Source organism: Pinus tabuliformis, chromosome 8 (assembly GCF_031772625.1).
Source record: "Pinus tabuliformis cultivar Carrire ecotype Pingquan chromosome 8, CPIR1, whole genome shotgun sequence".
Classification (NCBI taxonomy): Eukaryota; Viridiplantae; Streptophyta; class Pinopsida; order Pinales; family Pinaceae; genus Pinus; species Pinus tabuliformis.
In genome coordinates, this window is record NC_142294.1 from 1714441850 (window position 1) to 1714454024 (window position 12175).

General features: G+C 38.6%; 1 pseudogene; it reads right to left on the minus strand.

The window, feature by feature from the left end:
- Positions 1–10231: 10231 nt before the first annotated feature.
- LOC149242880 (pyrophosphate-energized vacuolar membrane proton pump 1 pseudogene) lies at positions 10232–10729 on the minus strand (annotated as a pseudogene).
- Positions 10730–12175: the final 1446 nt, after the last annotated feature.

A 12175-nucleotide genomic window follows, 5' to 3' on the forward strand; every position in this document is an offset into this window, starting at 1 on the left:
GTTATTAGAAACATACTCACCTCCATTTTCACTCTTGAGAGCCTTCACCTTCTTTCCATTCTTTTTCTAAATTAGTTCCTTGAACTCCACAAACTTTGAGAATGTCTCATCCTTCTTCCACGTGAAGAAGATGCAACACTTCCTTGAGAAATCATCAATAAAAATAAAATAGTACTAATGTCTAACAGTGGAGGCTATTAAGAAAGGTCCACATACATCAGAGTGGACTCTCTCCAAGTCTGCATGTCCTTTGCTATCTCAATTAGGGAATGTGGATTTCACATACTTCCCCAAGGTACAACCCTTGTAGACATCCTGCTGCTCAAGTGCTCCTTTAGGGATGTTAGCGGCTATTTGCTGCATAATTTTTACGATGCCATGATGAAAATGGCTCAATATCTTGTGCCAGAGCTCACCAACTTCGTGATTCTGCACTTTCTTTGCCTTACTGCTTAATACAGGGAAATATTCCACATCCAACTTGTATAGGTTCTTCACATGAACCCCGATCTGCCTCACCTATTAAGAGGCCATGTGTCTAAGGAATGATTTCCCTTTGTTGATGATCACATCATAACCGTGGCCTTCCAAAACTACTACAAAGATGAGATTCTTCTTTAGGATTGGAACAAACATGATATATTTGAGGTGAAGAGGGGATCCTGAATCCCTCTTAAAGGTTACTGTACCAATCCCGATAAGGTTGTACCTTCTATTGTCCCCCAACTCAATATGCATTTGGAGATATTTCTCCTATAGGTCATTGAAAAAATATCTACACCTTGTCATGCAGAACAAGGCACCGTAATCCAATTACCACACACTCCCCATCACAGTGTTTGCCATGCATGTGAAAAGGGTGAAGTCTATCTCAAACTGTGAAACCAATGCCTCACCTGTTGCTCCTCTTAAGTTCTTCTTACCATCCTTTTTGTGTTGACACTTCGTAGCATAGTACACAAATTCATGAAAATTGAAGCATTTTATTTTGGACAAGTCTTTCTTCTTGCCCTCTTAGCTAGATTCTGGTTTGATTTGAGATTTCTTCCATTTTCCCTTCTTGCCCTTTCCAATCAATGAAAAATTTCTTCACCCTCTGCTTTGGATGAAGTTCCATCACGGTTATTTCTCATAAAATCTTCTTGTACCAAGTCAAACCACAAAATTTCCCACTTCAGTAAATTTTCCCTTCCATTCACCGATTCTTGGTAGCTATGCCAACTTTTGGGAAGGCCTAGAAGAGCTAGGCTCACTAGGTCCTCTTCTACAACAACCACACCAAATCCTCCAATCTCATCTCTAACTTTTGTAAATTTGGTGAGATACTATGGGATAGTATCATTCTTCTCCATTTTAATTTTTCAAATTTTCTCTTTGGGGGTCATTTTTCTATGATCATTGATATTCTCAAACAGCTTTGTCAGTGCCTTCCTCATTGCGAAAGAAGTTTCTTTTTCATCGATATTTTAGACAATGTGGTCTTGCACTCCCTTCAAGATTATTCTCCTCGCCTTGGATACATATTTATTCCATTGGATTAGGTTATGTGCATAATATTCTTGTGGTTTTACAATATTTGTCTTTACATGTTCTAGCAATCCATTGTCATCCAACACTTCCTCCATGTGATCCTTTCATGCAATGAAATTTGAGTTGCCTTGTAAGGAATACTCTAATCTCAGCCTGTTGAAGGTCGTCTTCCCAACTCAAAAGAAATCCTACTACAATGAAGCTGCAAATTTGAATCTCCTAAGGAACGACTTAGAATTTATTGCTCTAATGTGAATCAAACTTTGATGCCATGTGGAACTATGGTGATAGAGTTAAAATTGCTCAAGAAATTTTAATCTAAATCAAGAGACTCAATTATATTCTACTGCTATGTGGAATTTAATTCACAATTTAGAAGAACAATCACACACATGCAATAAGAAATAACACACATGCACAATATCTTTCTAGGAGAAAGCGACTGCTAAAATCCCCTTAAGCCTACTTACATTAAATCAGATGAATAGAGATGTATTAACTTTGCTTGCTCGCTCTAAGAACAACCTACAAGTGAATAACCTACCTCTATGCTAAATGAGAGGCTGAGACTCGGAATTGGTCAATTTTTGCCTCAGCTTGAGAACCTATTTCCTTGCGCAATTCCCAAGGAATGAGGACCCTATTGTTTTGGAATATTCCTCCAATTGATTGCACAATTCCCAAGGTTGATCATCTAGTTGCATGCAACACTTATACACTAAATACTAGTCTACAACTGATGTTACACTGTCCAGGAATCTCCACCACAACTGAGGAACTCAAATTCTCTACATGCACTAGCTAATTTGGGTTGATTTATCAGTTAACTAGATGATTACTGTGTTAGAATGTTGTCCCAATTCACAACTGACCTTCCACTAGTTCTATCAATAATTAGAACTAGTTTAACTAAATACAACTAGAAATAACTAACATTGATTGCTCCAAATTAGCAATCACACATGCATAACTGAACTCCAAACCTTCTAACTTGAATTTAATGAGTAAACTAAGTGACACAAGCCATGTCACACAAGTTAACTACATTCAAGTTGTCTAGTGATGTGGAAATTCAAATTTTCTCAATTTGACCAAGGAAAAATCAAATTGAGACTTCTTGTTGCACTTCTCAACAACAACGGAGCCATTAAATCCAATATAATTTCTCCTAAGAACCTAATGAAAAGCACTCCTTATCTTACCAATAAAGACTCCAATAGAATCGCTAAAAAAGTTATTAATATTTCCTCTCACCAATTAACTAAAGAAGAATATTCAATTCTAAATAAGGACCTTAATTTTTCCATTACTCCCAAAAGATTCCTCCTGAGAAGATATTCTATAGTATTGAAGAAGGCATTAGTGGTTTAATCACTGATGAAAAAGAAGCTATCAGATTGGTCTGCACCTCTATATTAAAGAACTCCAAACCTCCTAAGAGAAATCTTGACAAATAAGAACTTCTAGCCATTAAGAGCATTAAAAACAATGACAATATTGTTGTCCCTAGGGTTGATAAGGGTGGCGCCTTATGGATAAAAGTGACTATATAAAAAATATGAATTAACACCTTGATTGTAGTCATAGCTACATAAAATTAGATAATAATCCAATTCCCAAGATTATTAAAGAGGTTAAAATGATCATCAAGAATTCTAACTTAGACGAATGGATTGAAAAGAGACTTACCCCTTGTTAGCACTCCATGATTTCCTTTTAGGCTGAAGGAAGATGATCACATAGGTAACCAAAAACCTCTTTTGGTTGATAGATTGGTCTTCTTCAACCTGAGTGGGCTCCCTCATAGAGCAAACTCATAGATAGGAACTTTGAAAAAAAACCTTCAGCAAAGACCGGATCTGGAAAGTGTTTAATTTTTTGATTTGGGGGTGGTAGAGGATTCTAGGAAAACTAATGCATGTGATCATGACCTCCCTGGTCCATCATGCCTATGCATTTCCCAACTAGTTTCATATACAGAGTCTTGACTAGTACAACTTTGAAATGAGAAAACAATTTATAGTATAGCGAAATAGGAACATCAAGACACTCATCTACAATAGCAGAACAAATGACATTTATGGATAAATGAATATCAAGAGGAAAAAGACAAAGCATTCAAAGGTATAAACATTCCATTTGCAACTGAAATATTTTGGTGCAGCTAGACAAGAGCATGTGAAATGAATTCAAGCATAGTTGTTCCATACACCTTTAAAGCAGATTAAGAAGATAACATAAAGAAGATTACACATAAACTAAAGAACAACAATTTCGAAGCATTCATACCACAAATATATTTGCAATATAACTAGAATCTCTTTAGCATCAAATCATACTCATTAATACAGATCACAACATATGACTATAATTGCTCCCAACAATATTGAAGCAAAGAACATTTACTTCATATATTTTCGAGTTTATATAGACATATAACGAGAAAAACTAACCGTCTAGATTCATCGTATCATTGATCCAACAATGCATCGAATCAAAATTTAAAAAGAGGAAAGATTTTTGTTGTTTTAAGTCCTTTCCACCTTACGATAAAAAAAAACCATAAAGTATTCATGACTTTATCTAAATAGAAAAAACTAAATATCGATGTAAAACATCTTTATCTTCAAAAACCATATCTTCATGAGCCAAATCAAATAGTAAAAGAAAGAATAGTTGGCCGATGACTGAACAGGGATTGAGTAGCGACTAGAAAGCGACTCTATGGGGAATTTTTCCTTTCAAAATTGACACGTGGTTGGCTGCTAAAGATCTGAGTTGGCTGCCACATCTACTCCACATTCATAACTTCAAACCCTGATAAGTGGCTTCCTCCCAATATGTGTGCAAGTGTATAGGCAGGGTCTGTGCAGCGACTACGTAGAAACTATGTAGTGCATTTTTAAAAGTTGTATTTTAAATTTTTTCCAATCTTAACAAAACACCATCATGCTAGTATAATCCACTCCAAACATTAGAACCATACCATTATACCGACCAAAACAACATCTGCAACTTGAATTTTGAAATAAAAACAAAATTTCAGACTTCAGTCAAGGACCCTTTACCTCCTCTTCCTTTTGCTAGAGGTCTTGCTGGTGGAAGCTTTGGTCTTTGAAGCTTGAGGTGTGAGGTCAATTTTCTCAGTGGGTAGTGGAAATATGGGTTTTTCTTCAGTCATAGCCTTAGACCTCAGCTTTGGAACTCTTCCAGGTGAAGGTGCTTTGGTTGCCTCCTTATACTTCTTAACCAGTCCCCATGCTTTGTCCAAACTCTTTTTCATGCTCCTCAGCTTTGCATTCAATACTAGGTTCCTGACATAGAGATTTTTACACTGTCTTCTTACAGGAATAGACCATTTCACAAAAGGTTTACCTTTGTCAAGGGCTTTGGATGCCTCACGAACCTCTTTGTCACAGTTCTCAAGAATATGCTGCAATGACCTCTTACAGTTCTAATTCTCTTTCCTGAACATATTGACCTATTCCTGACTTTCCTCTAGCTGTTATAAGCATCTCTTATATTATTTCCATTGATCAAAATGTGGCTTTCCAAGTGCTTGAGCCACCTTTTTCATCTGCTGTACATAACTGAGTTTTGACTTGGATGCTCTAGTTGAGGGTCCACTAGACTCCACTGCAATCTCCTTGGCCTGTTCAGCAAATGAGACATGTTTACCTTTCCTCTTAGCAACAATTTTAGGAGGTGACTCTGAATTTTAATTTGTTGGTTGAGCTCAACTTTCAGGTCTCTGTTTTTCTTCTTCAAGAATGCTATCTTCATCTGATATTTGGAAAGGGATTCTTTCATCTTGACCACCTTAGGGTCTTCTTCCTCATACTGTATGGTGTCTTGTTCATATTGAATTGTGTCTTCTCCTTGTTCAAACTGGATTGGTTCATCCTGCTTCACTTCCTCTTCTTTGTTGTCTTCTTGTTTTTCTTCCTTTCTATTCTTTGAAATTTCAACAACTACTTGAGCCCCTGACCCCTCCACATTCTTATTTGTACTTGACCTAGTTCTATGTTTCATCATGAACTCTTCATTATTAATTGTCTCTTCTACCTTGACTTGGAACTTTGGGATCTGAGATGATGCCATCTGAACTTTGATTTCTAAAGTTTTCTCTTTGCCTTTTGAAACCTGCTTCTTACCCTATTTGCCAAGTTTACCTTTGAACCTTTTGTTGGGTTTCTCATATTTTTCTTCAACTATCTTGGCCTCTTTAACTGAGTGAGTGACCTTCTTCTCTTATATTTGATGAAATTATTCCTCCTCACAAAGATTTACTGATGAAGATTCTGTCTATGGCAATAAACCAACGCTAGACAGGAACTCAGGCCAATAAATCTTTCTCTTATCAATTGCAAACTTGACCAAATTTTTACGAGGGAGAAATGAAAAAGACTTGACATATGATTATTTTTCTGCATATGAGCTTTGGTTGCCATGCTTTCCAATCTTTTAAATAAGAAAAAGGGTAGGTTCATAGGTTTCTTATCTGTGAAGTGCCTTAGAAGTCTCAGATGATACTTGTATACCCTGTTGAATCTACCCTCACACGTGAAATACCTCTGGATAACTTTTAACAGTTCACTGTAATGGTCCTAAAGGTAGATGGTAGGAAACGTTGTAGCAAACTTATCACTGAACTTAGTCTTGACAAACTGTTTAAAGGCTGAGATGCCAATTTCATCTCCTTGGAACCATTTTTCACCTACTTTGGGGAGAATTGTAGCATCTGCAATGATTTTTTCTGTAATAATGATTTCCACACATTTGACCTTATTATCATGGAGGTTCAGGGTGAAAAGGCTAGCCAATATGGTATTGTGACCCACCTTCTGGAATTTCTGACAGAATGGAATGCAACCAACATTCTTGAAAGCAACTCTAATGGATGGGGAGGAATTTATGAGGTTTAAGGTGTTGGGTTCAACGCGTACTATATCCCCTCCCTTTCTGCTAGTAGTGGGAGCCATTAACCCTAATACTTGGCAGGCTCGACTCAAACTTTATGAAAGGTTACGTGTACAAGTCAGAGAGTGAAAGACTCAACAAGTGTGACAACGCAAACTTAACAAAACAGGTGTATGAAACAGTGATGACAGAGTAGGCTTCAAATGTCAAAAGTGAGCAGGAATACACTTTATTTCCCTTTACAATTTACCCTGACCACCTAGGATTTCATGATGGTTACATTTCCTCATCAACAAGACACAACTTTAAATTAGAAACTGGCTATGTGCGTGTTTGACAGGCAAGGTATACATCACAATTTTTTTCAAAGAGAGAACAACAAGACCTTTACTATGCTTAATCGGGTTGTTGAGCAACAAATTCACAAACAGGCAACTGACTCCTACCTCCCACAATGCTGAGACTGATCTACATGAACTTTGATAGCTTCAGGGACACCCTGCATAGCGACGACGCAACACAATTTCTGAAACTCTCTACTATCTACCTTCAATGTGTGACCAATTCTTCATACCTCCTATTATGACGATGTAATTCATTCACCTGTGATAAGAAAAAATAAAAATGGTGGCCTCTTAGAGAGATATTAAAATGATACAAAATGTGTGATGACGTAATTAAACCTATTGCTTGATTAACGCTCCACCTGAAAAGCAACCGTATTTAAAATTTGGGGGCATGATAGGATTTGGGAGAATGATGTGGGTATGATGACCAAATGAATGTATGGTGTATTCTGGTGAGTTTCAATCATCATACAAAATGATGTTTTAGTAGGGGAATTTAGGCCTAGGGTTAAAAGGGACTTAGGCTTAGGATAAAGGGGATTTAGGCCTAAATAGGAATAAGGGATGGCATGGATGTTTTGCAATAGGGAATAATTCTAAATAATAAGGGAATAAGGGAATAGGATATGTAGGTCTAAGGGAACAAATAGAGAATAGGGACAAATAGGGAATATAGAATGAGGGGAATAATTGTTATAAGAAGAGGGAGAAAACTGTAATATTTGTAACTGGTGGGCTCTAGTATTGTAGCAATAATGCTACAACTCCTGGAGCTCCCTATCTCTAATTTTATCAACCCGGTAGTTCGTACAAACTTGGAAGCGACGGTGCTGTATGCACAAGTACTAGCTCTTGTCGCAGCTGTCACTTGGTCAGCTGGCACAAGTCCGCTAGGGCTCAAGCCAACTTCTATATGCTCTCAGAAGAAGCTTTTTAACTGATGGACGAAAGCTAACTCAAAGGAAGTTAATCTACTTGCGAAAAGAAACTGGAAGCCAAAAGGAAACACAAACCCTAACAAACCCTAGCAAACCCTAATTCTACCAGCTAGTCCTACTGATGCAAAGGAAAGAATGCAAACAACGAAAAGAGATGCCATTACTTCTAGGAAGGTAAAATGCATGTGTCTAAGTTATCACTATCTGAAGAAAACATCTTTTTGTATTTTTGGTTAAGTTGTTGAAATTATCATGCATGTGCTTCTAACTAGTTTTCCACTGTGCAGGGATGGATCAAGGGATGAAATGCTTTGGGAAAGGTTGGGATGGTATAGAGAGGGTCTAAGGGATCCCCAGTATTCTTTCTGAGAGTTTCACAAAGTCTGGATGACATGCAACCGTGTTCATGAACTTCTACAGGAAGTCTGCAGGGGCTTCTACAGGAAGTTTCTACAGGATGTTCTGTAATTCTTCTACAGGATGTTTACGAATTGGATTTTTGAGGATGGATGGTTGATGGAAGATGCATGGATGGTTATGGAGGTAGGATGGGGGTCTGAAGTGACCTAGGAACTGATGGATGGAGTGGTGAGATGATGTGGAAGGCTGACTTGCATCAACGAAGGTTGAGGCAATGGAAAAGCAAGAAGGTAGGGTTACGTGGCAAAAGAGCAGATGGGAGATGAAGAAACAGACTTGGTGATGGAGGAGCTGACCTGAACGAGGCTCAGATGAACGAGGAGGTGATGAAGGTGATAGAGATGCCCTGCACAATGCTTATTCAAACAAATCAATGAATTCTTGCAAACAAACCAAGTCCTAGCTAACTCAATCCAACTGTTAATGAATGAATAAACAACAGCCTTGTTTGAAAAGAGAACCATATACATCACGTGAGCAAGAATATGCCAAAAGATCTAAATGCATACAAACTCCTACCAATCGATTCTAAGCATAAAAAGCTACGTTACCCATCAAAACCAACTACAATAATAAAGCAAGATCTAAAGAGCAGATTTTATTTCAAGAACGCAGCAAACACATAAATATAAACAAGGGAGGTACTGGGCACTTGAGATGGGCCCAACCCCAAGAACTATAGCCTCCCAAGAGCGATTTAGAGCTGGTGCAAAGCTGGATTCATCCTTATTAATCAAGAAGGAAGAGTTACATCAAAACTGTTCACAAGGAGAACTTGAACATGAGCTGAAAGCAAAGCTAATCTATTGCATAAAAATCGAACTATAAACTAGCTAACTAATGGCTAAAACAAAATGACTAACTGGCTACAAAATGACTAACCACTAGCTAACCAAAATGAGGCCCCAAGCCTTCTTATTTATACAATTTGAGGACCCAACAGTCCTCCTAAAATTTAGGGACTTGGCTGCCCAAGACTTGTAGTTAACAACAGTCCAACTTGACTTGCTTGGATGCCCTTGAGCTGATTGATTCGGTGGCCCTTGAACTCCGAGCTGATGGTGGAGAATTCGAGGTAAGGGTCCATAAATGAGGGGGACACCTTCCTACAAATCCTCTAGCTTGTTCTCCCACGAATTTGGCTGCCAAGTGCTCATTAAGACCTTCAATTTTGTCTCCAAGTTGACCAAAAAGGCTACACAAAGCACCCATTAGACTTGTTGGCATAATGACTAACCAAATTCACTCTATTAACATAAAAATAATCAAAACATGCAATAAACAAATGAGAATGGTGGACTAAGCCAAATTAGGAGGTTGAATGAGCCCAAATAATTGTACATTTTTGGGGCTCATCATCACCCCCTACTGAAAGTGTTGCTCATCCTCTGAGCAACCAATCTCTCTCCTTGTCTTTGATAGCCCTGGTGGCTTCCTTGGCTAATCATCTTGGCCGATTTCTCCTTTGGCTTCCCTCTTTTCAAACTTTCCTGTAGAAACTGTTCGTTGGCTTCCTGTAGAAACAGTCTCTGTCTTCCTGTAGAAACAGTCTGCTAGCTTCCTGTAGAAGCAGTCTGCTAGCTTCTTGTAGAACCAATTTCACTGATTTTACTTGCTTGGCTGGGGGTGCCTTCTCCTTGAACTGCGCTGCCTGAAAGCTGACGAATCCAACACAAATGGCAAGTCTAATGTATTATAAAAGCACACATGTACAATGAACTACTCGAGAATAGATATTGCATGCCAAATCTGGATGGGAAAAAGTGTTTCCAGGCCTTTAAATCACTGTTTTTCCATTGGTTAACCTTGATTCACGTTTCTGTTCCTGACATGACAATACTTTCTGACTGCGGCAGCTTTATTTTCTTTATAAAATGCTTACTGCAATAACAAATATGGGAATAATAACAGATTTGTATCCCAAAGCCAACCCAAATATAACATTAGTTGCTGCTCCAGTCCTGCATGAATCGGCAACATCTTGGACAGGGCTGTAAGCATTACTAGTGTAGTACTCAGTGACAAAACCAATAACAAGGCCAGACCACAAACCAATAGCACCACAGAAGAAATCTCCTAGTTCTTTACAACCTTCTGGGCACCAAAATTGAAGATAGTGAAGGATGAAGGCAATGCAACTAGGCTTACAGCAGCAATGCCAATAGTCATCACTACTATGGAGATAATAAGTTGCTTTTCCAATGCAAGCTCAATTTCCTTCACAGCCTTGATCTCAAATATGTTAGTTGCAAACAGAGTTGTGATTAAGCAAGCAACGATACCCATTGAACTAATAAGCAAGGGATAACACTTGGCAGTAAGATCATGAGAGTTTCCAAATGATGATATGGATGCAACAACCAGAGCTGCACAGGAAGATTCAGCATAGGACCCAAATAGATCTGATCCCATACCAGCGATATCTCCAACATTGTCACCAACATTATCAGCAATGATAGCTGGGTTGCGTGGATCGTCTTCAGGAACGTTCCTCTCAACCTTGCCAACAAGATCAGCACCTACATCTGCTGCTTTGGTGTAAATACCACCACCTACTCTGCCAAACAGAGCCATGGAAGAACCATCGAGACCATATTTGAAGATGTTGAAATAAGTTTTGCTAACCATTTCATATATTTTTCTCCAAGATGTTCTGCTAATTTTCGTTTATCTCCATCTGAATTCGAATACACTTCGAGTGAATCATGATCATTGCAACAATTTCGGAGAGAAATAAAATAATCATCAAATGAGTTGATGATAGAGAACCAATTAACTGATTGTGCACACTTTAGTTGAGGACGTGGAAAGTGCAGATGAACAGCAGTTCATGAGTTTCAGCCAAGCCGTCTTCAATTTCTCCGTGATTTGTGATGAGGTGGCAAAAACATGTGCGCTAGATTTTTCAAACTGCAGTGATACATGTCTTCTTCCCTCTGTTAATTAATTGACATCCTGTTCATTGGAGTTCAACACATCTCCCATTAACTGTGTTTTTTTTTTTTTTTTAATTTTCACGTGAATGACTGATCATGCTGCGTGATTTTTGCCTTGCTGAGTGAAATTGAACGTGGCTCTCTTCTTGGCTGAATCCACTCATCTCATTCATTCATGCAATGCTTTAGATTAGATCTATGCAAAAAGATGAACAAGGTTTAGTCACGTACCTGAAGTCAAACGGCTGCCTGTGAAGCTTCTTGCTGCTGCATGCTCAGATCCTTTGATTGCATGAGGCTTGGCTAATGATTTTTGATTGCTTTCCCTTGTGCAGGTGTCCTCTGGCCGGATCTGAGCTGCATGCAATCATTTCCACGTTCAACTCTGCCTGTTCAAGCTGCTGCTGCTGCATGGTCACAAGACCATAACTTCTTTTTGTCATTTCTCCCAAACGGTAGATCGGTTTGATCTGAAACTCGGTGAGCATGTTCCTACCATCATTATGCATCTCCCATATCAAATTAGTGATCAATGGATGCACGGATTTCGAGAAAAATGGAAAATGGCTGAAGATTTCAGAGGTCGATTTCTCGGAAACCGTGCATCGGAATCGGCTGAAACTGCTTGGGTAGGCTACTATCACCCATGTGCATCTCCCCATGAAACAAGTTTTAAAACGGATGCACGGATATGGAGAAAATGAAAAAATGGCTGATGGTGATGGAGGCTGATTTCTTGGAAACCGTGCACCAGAATTGCATGAAACTGCTCAGGCATGTTGTCATCAACCTTGTACAATTCCCCATAAAACGGTTTGTCAAATGGATGCATGGTTTTCAAGTTATGGCAAAAACAAATTCTGCTCTATGTGTTTTTGCTTTAAGGCACTTTGCATTTTGGTTGCATGGGATGACAAAATGAATTTTGGTTGTGATGCAGGTATAGGGATGATGGAGGAGGAGTTGGAAGACTGCATGAGGACTTCTGAACCCTTGAGGAAGCTACCATGTTCGCCAAACCACTTTTTGAAATGCATGACTAGTTTCCCACAATTTCTACAGGAAGTTCCTGTAGAAGCACAAT